At 65.8% G+C, this 6,000-nt stretch overlaps 1 protein-coding gene across 1 annotated transcript in view; it reads left to right on the top strand.

Annotated features, from left to right (window-relative positions):
• The first annotated feature begins 710 nt into the window (after nt 1-710).
• Nucleotides 711-6,000, top strand: part of GRM4 (glutamate metabotropic receptor 4) — a 50,853-nt gene continuing 45,563 nt past the window's right edge. The window contains exon 1 of the mRNA XM_075775870.1: nt 711-933. The gene's annotated coding sequence lies outside the window, so the exon portion shown is untranslated. The remainder of the gene's footprint in view (nt 934-6,000) is intronic.

Here is a 6,000-nt window from a genome sequence, read left to right as displayed (position 1 = left end):
GAGCTGTTCCCACCACGGGGAGGGCAAATTTGGGGATGGCTGTTAGTGAATGCAGTGGGAGCCAGAGCGTCTCAGCAGCCTGGCGCAGGGGACCCTTCCTGTGCCCACGCCGTGCACCGTGCTCCTTGCAGGGTCTTGCAGGGCTTGGCAAAGGCTGGTGCATTTGCATTTACGCCCATGGGAGCTGTCGTGGGCCTTCGCTTCTGCAAATGCTGAAATCAGAGGATGTGACCTATGGGAAGCTCTTTACCACCGTCGGATCTGGAGGCCTGTACGCCTGCCGCTGCCTTCATGGCCGCGATGGTGGCTGTAGGTGATGGGCAGGGAGAGAAGGACAAGTACGAGCAGAGCATGTCTCCATCCTAAGGATCGGGAGGGGAGAGGTGCTGGGAGCAGCAGGGCATGAGAGGTGCCAGGTCCATCCCTCCTCCCGCCGGCGGAGGCTTTTGCAGCCCTTCGTGCCCGGCGCTGCTCGGCGGAGGGGGCTTGCGGGGCTGCAGCCGTTCCCCTCCCGCCCGGAGCCGGGGGGCAGCCGGGGGCGGGTGTGGGGGTCCCCCGCCGCCTCCCCGCCACGGTGCGCTAGTGCTTTAAAAGGCTGGCAACGCCGGCGGCGGGCTTCCCAGCGCCTCTTCATGCAAAACTTCCCCGGCCCTCCTCCTCTTCCTCCTCCTTCTCCTCCTCCTCCTCCTCCTCCTCCTCCTCCTCGTCGCGGCTGCGGTGCGCGGAGCGCGGCGGGTCCCGCCCGGCTGCGGCTCGCTCGGCTCCCCGGGCCGGGGCCGGGGCTGGGGGGGCTGCGGGCTGCCCCCGCCGCATGCCGCAGGGCCCCCCCGGGGTGCCCGCGCCCCGCCGGGGCCGGAGGCGGATCGCGGCACCGGGCAGCGGCCGCGGGCGGAGACGGGGTCGGCGGCGCCGCCAACTTCGCGCTGCCCGCGGGTAAGTGCGGGGCGGCGCGGGAGGGGCGCGGAGCATCCCCGGGACGCCCGGTCCCCCCAAACCTTCCCGGAGGGGCTGGGGTGCCCCCTCCTTCCGCTCCCTGCAGCCCCGCTGCTCCCTCCTCCTCCTCCCGCAACGCTCCAGCAAATTTTCCGCCTTTCCATTCCCCCCCTTTTGGTTTTTTTTATTTTTTTTGGGGGGGGGGGGGGCTGCGACAGCGGGGGCTGCAGCAGGGAGCGCCCCCCGAGCCCGTTGCCCACCCCGGCAGCCCCCCACCCTGCCGCGGCAGCTCCCCGGCTCCCCCCTCTCCCGCTCATTGCATCGGGCACAGTTGGGGGCTGCGGAGCGCTGCCCTCCGCCTCCCCGCAGCACCGCCCGCGCCCCGCTGAATCCCACCGTGGGGGGCACGGGGGGACACCCCCCGCCCCGGTCCCCACGCCTGCCGCCTTTGTCCCCACGGCCCCAGCGTGGGCTGCGGGAGGGGAGCTGGGGGGCTCGTCCGGCTGGAAGGGGCTGGGAAGGGGTTTGGGGCAGGAGGCACCGGACAGGGGCTGGTGGCTGTGGCCGCAGGCGGGTGCCTGCCCTGCCGTCCCCTCGCCGCAGCGGGCAGGGCCCGCAGAGCCCGCCGCAGGGCAGGGCAGGGGGAGAGGGAGCCGGTGCCTTGCCCGGGGCAGCGGGAAGGGGCTGCCCCTTCGAGCCCGGAGGGGCTTTGGGCGGTAAGACCCTTCCCCAGAGCTGTGGCGGCACCCCCGGTTCGGGGCAGGGAGCCCCGCTCTGTGCAGACACACGCTCCCGGGTTTGTTTTCCTCTCCCGAGCGCTCTCCCGCTCCTCGGCGCTTTTTGGGAGAGCGGATCTGCGTGGCTTCGGGAGCCGCTGGGGAAGTTGGCAGCCGTGGGAACAAAACGGAGAACTCTCTCACCGCCTGTCTAGGCGCATCCCTGCCACCCTCCTCCTCCTGGTGCGATGAGTTCGCCGTGCTCTGCTAGCTGGGTTCTTTGTCTGTGGGCTGCTTCGGGTTTGGGGGGATGCCCGCTGCCTTCAGCGGCGGCTGTGACGGAGAGGCTGCGGAGTGAGTCATTGCCATCGCCACCGCCGGGTGACCTGTGGCTTGGGGCTTGGCGGGGGGATGGCACGAAGCAGGGCTGGAGTGACCGGAGGAGCTCACCGGCGCTGGCCGCTTGCCCGAGGCAGGGCCCGGGGAGGGAGAGAGCTGAGCCGATCTGTTGAATGCAGCGAGGAGCTCGGGAAAATGCCAAGAGAAGTGCCAAAAGAAAAAAAAAAGCTCATTTCCTTCCCTCCCTTCGCTCCCTGTAAGCAGGGATTTATCCGCACCAGTGCAGCAGGCAGGGGATGCGGGGGGATGCGCTGGGCACGGCTCCGGCTGGGGGGAGAGTCGGGGTGAGACCATCCTCCCTGTGACCTGCTGCCTCCGTGCTGAGAGCCGCGGTCCGATGGGATGTGCAGAAATCCTGGCTGCTTTCGGCCAGCGTGGCCGACCGAGCCGGGGGGACGCAGTGCTGGGGGCCGCGGCAAATGCGGTCCGTCTTTGCGGGGGTGGTGGGTCCCCACGAGCAGCAGCAGGCTCCAGCTGCCCCAGGCTGGGGGGGCACAGGCAAGCCTGTTTTGGGGGGGGCAGCAGGCGCTGGGCTAGTGGTGCTGAGCTGCACCCCAGGGTGTCGGGGCAGCAGAGAGGGAGCTTCAAGGGGATTTTACAGCGGGAATTGAAGCTTGGGCACAGCCGTGGTCCAGCCCTGCATCCCGGGGGCCAGCGTCGCCCTGCAGAGGAGCCTGCTGGCTCCCCAAAAAAGGGTGTCACGTGCTTCAACTTTGGCATCAGGCAGGAGGAGGATGGATTTGTCAGCTCAGCCACCCCCTTCCAGCTCTTCCCAGAAAGGCAATGGCTTGAAGCTGTGGCAGGTCCTAATTATAACATACGCGAACCCGCTCCCACCGCCCTCCCCGGCTTCGTGCCCGCTGCGGGCACCGTCTCTTCATCTCGGGCTTCACATCTAACGGAGGGGTTTCCTCTGTGGGGAGGTCCGGTTCCCCGTGCCCCTGCGCTGGGGATGGCCCTGCACAAAGCCCGGCTCACGGTGGGGGTCTCTGCCCCTGCCGGGGCTTTCCCAGGCTGGCTGCGGGCAGGGGCTCGTGCTGCCACACCACGGTCTCGGGTTGTAGGTGTGACGGGGAGCAGAAACACCGGGCAGTGCCACGGGCACCGCTGGGGACTGGCAGTCAGGCCGCGCTCTCGCTCCAAGCCAGTGCTGTCCCAATTTGCAGAAGGTGATCAAAAATTAATTGCGGGATTTTGCTGCACGTGGCAGGAGTGGGGATGAGCGCTGGCTCCTTCCCTCCCTCCCTCCCTCCTTCCCTCCGGCCTCTCCTGGCTGGAGCTCTGTGCATGTTGGCTGCCGACAGAGACCCCGCGCCGCCTCCTGCAAGGTGAGCCGCTGCAATCTCTGCTTGCTCCGCGGCCGGATCCTGCTCGCCTTCCCCTCGCTGCACCACCCGATCCTTCAAAGTGAGGGATTAGCCCTGGTCTGCTTGGCAGCGGGGAGGGAGGGGAAAGGAGAGAGCTTGCTTGGTAAATATTCCCTGGGCCAGCGGAAGCCTTTTCCTTCGGACTTTGGCGTCCTTCGGGGGATGCTCTGGGGCAGCGAGGAGGGTGGCGATGCCCGGCTTTTCCCCCCGCGGGGCTCTGAGCTGGGCGCTGGCAGGACGGGGCTGCAGAGAGGCCGAGTTGGCACCCTGGCGATGGGCTTGGGCTTATGCAAGCGTTGCGATATGGGTTTGTGCATCGATCGAGGGATTGCTGGGGGGGCTGCGTCTTGGAGCACGTTGGGTGGGTTTTGATGGTAAAATCTGGGGTCTCTGCTTGCTGCTGCCTGCCGAGCCATGGCCTTGCTTTTCCTCCGAGTGAACGCTGGGGTACTTGACCTGAATACTTAAGGTTTTGCCTGCCGAGAGAGAACTTAACCTGGCGTCCCCTCCCCCTGTGTCTACATTCTGCTGTACTTCATGGAGCTTTTGCAATTAAAATAAACCAGGAGCCAAAGTGAAGTTGCCTGTAATCGCAAGCGGGGAAGAGCGAGTGTGTGCTAATTGGGATATTGTGCTGCATGCCGGCTGGCCCCGCTTGCCGAAGGAATAGCAGGTGGGGAAAGAAACGGCCTTGATTTTCAAAAAGATGCTGGCGAGCTCGTGGCAGCCAGCATGGCAGAAGCCGCGCAGCCCTCCCGGTGCCAGGGCTGGGGAGGTCTCCTTGGTGGTGGGCTGATGGGCGGTCAGCTCCTTGGCAGCCGGGGATGGGGTCACGCAGGTGAGAACTGGGTGCAGCCTCTTGGCCGCTTATTCCTGCATCTCCTGGACCATGTCACCAGCTCAGCCTTTGTCTGGTTTAACGAGTCCTGATGCAACTGGGTGGGCTCAATGCAAAACCAGTGAGTGCCCTGGCTCTGAACTGGGAGCCAGCAGGTCCTGCATGGCAGAAGGAGCCTGGTCCCGCTGTAGGCAGAGCTCTGTGGTCCACGGGAGCGAGATCTGCTCAAAGAGAGGTGGGATGCTCGAGCCACCCTGTGACAAGCCCTGGCTGGGATCCGAATAACTCGCCTCTCGGCTTTGCCCGCTGCTGGCGGTGATGAAACCACGGTGATTAGCGCTTAGCTGGTGCTTGGGTCGATGGCACATGAGACATGAACTCGCCTGCCCGCAGCAGCATGGGTTCCACAGAGCTAACAGCAGTAAAATGACTTGGTTTTGACTGGGAGTCCTGCAGGGACCAGGCTGAGGGAGAGAAATGGGCCATTTCCTTCTTTATTTGTTTATTCCCCCCTCCCCAAAGGTGCTTTTTCATTGCTGCAAAATCCCTGCGTTGAGGGGCAGGTCTGGGGGACTCCAGCAAAGAGCCCTCCTGCGCTGTGCCAGGTCTCCTCCGGTCTCAGGGACAGCGGTCTCGGGATCGGCCCTTTGATTTGGGGGCCTCTGGGCTGTTTGTTCTTACGGCTGTGGCAGCACCAGGCTGGGGAAAGGAAATTCTGCAAACCAAACCCAGATGATGTGTGCAGAGGGAGCTCCAGCTGCCTCTCCTGGAGATGCACCAGCCCCGGGGAGCGACTGCGAGCGTTCGCCTTGGCTCCAAAGGTGCAAACTCCCGCGGCAGGACGGGCTGCCCAGCTCCGGGGCTGTGCGTCCGGTGGCAACGCAGCTGGGGATGCACCCCAGCACCCGTGAGCACCTCTGGGCTCTGTGGGTCCTGGTGAACCCGCATCGTGTCTCCCTGCCGCCCCGTGGGTGCTGACGCAGTCCCGGCCAGCGCGGTGCTCGCAGGGATGCGTGGAAGGAGCTGCAGGATGGAGCTGCGGAGGTGAAGCCCCGGCTGGTCGGTCCCTGCCTCCGGGACACGGATCCTGCTCCGGGCGCTGGGGATGGTTTTGCAGCAGGAGCTCTGCGTGGCGCAGGGGAATTTTTAATCAGCGTGTGATTTCTCCTGCCCGGCTGAGCCCTCGCCCTGCCCCATCCCGGGGTCCCCGCGGATGGCCGTGCCAGTGCTGGCCGGTGGCTCGCTGGCACGGCCACCACTAGAGGGGGGCAGGATGCCACCGCGCGGGACCGGCCCCGTGTCCTGGGGTGCTGGGGACCCGCGGGGCAGGGGCACAGCCCGGCAGCCGAGCGCTGCCCCCGGCCCCCTTGGCTCTCCCTGTCCCGGGGCAGCCGCAGCCCCAGCACCAGCTCCTGCAGTTCCTGACCCTCGTTAGCGCAGCCTGGCTCAGACCAGGCAAGGACTTGTGCCCGGGCTCTGCAGATCCGCTCGGTTTGATTAGTCCTTGCACCGCTTTCCAGATCGCGGATCCGGCTGTGGCACGGCCGGGATGAGGGCGATGGAAAGGCCTGTTCCTCACCGACGATGTGCTTGTGGGAAGTGGGACGAAGGTTGCTCCTTCCTTTGGTGCTGTGCTAAGTGCCACGCTGGGTATTTATCCCCCCCCATTTATTACCCCCCTTGGGGTGCATACCTGCACGTGACTTGTTGCAAATCTGCAAATATTCGTTCCCCGGGGTGGTACTGC

Source organism: Balearica regulorum, chromosome 25 (assembly GCF_011004875.1).
Source record: "Balearica regulorum gibbericeps isolate bBalReg1 chromosome 25, bBalReg1.pri, whole genome shotgun sequence".
NCBI classification, from domain to species: domain Eukaryota; kingdom Metazoa; phylum Chordata; class Aves; order Gruiformes; family Gruidae; genus Balearica; species Balearica regulorum.
This window is presented reverse-complemented; position numbering and strand designations above follow the sequence as displayed.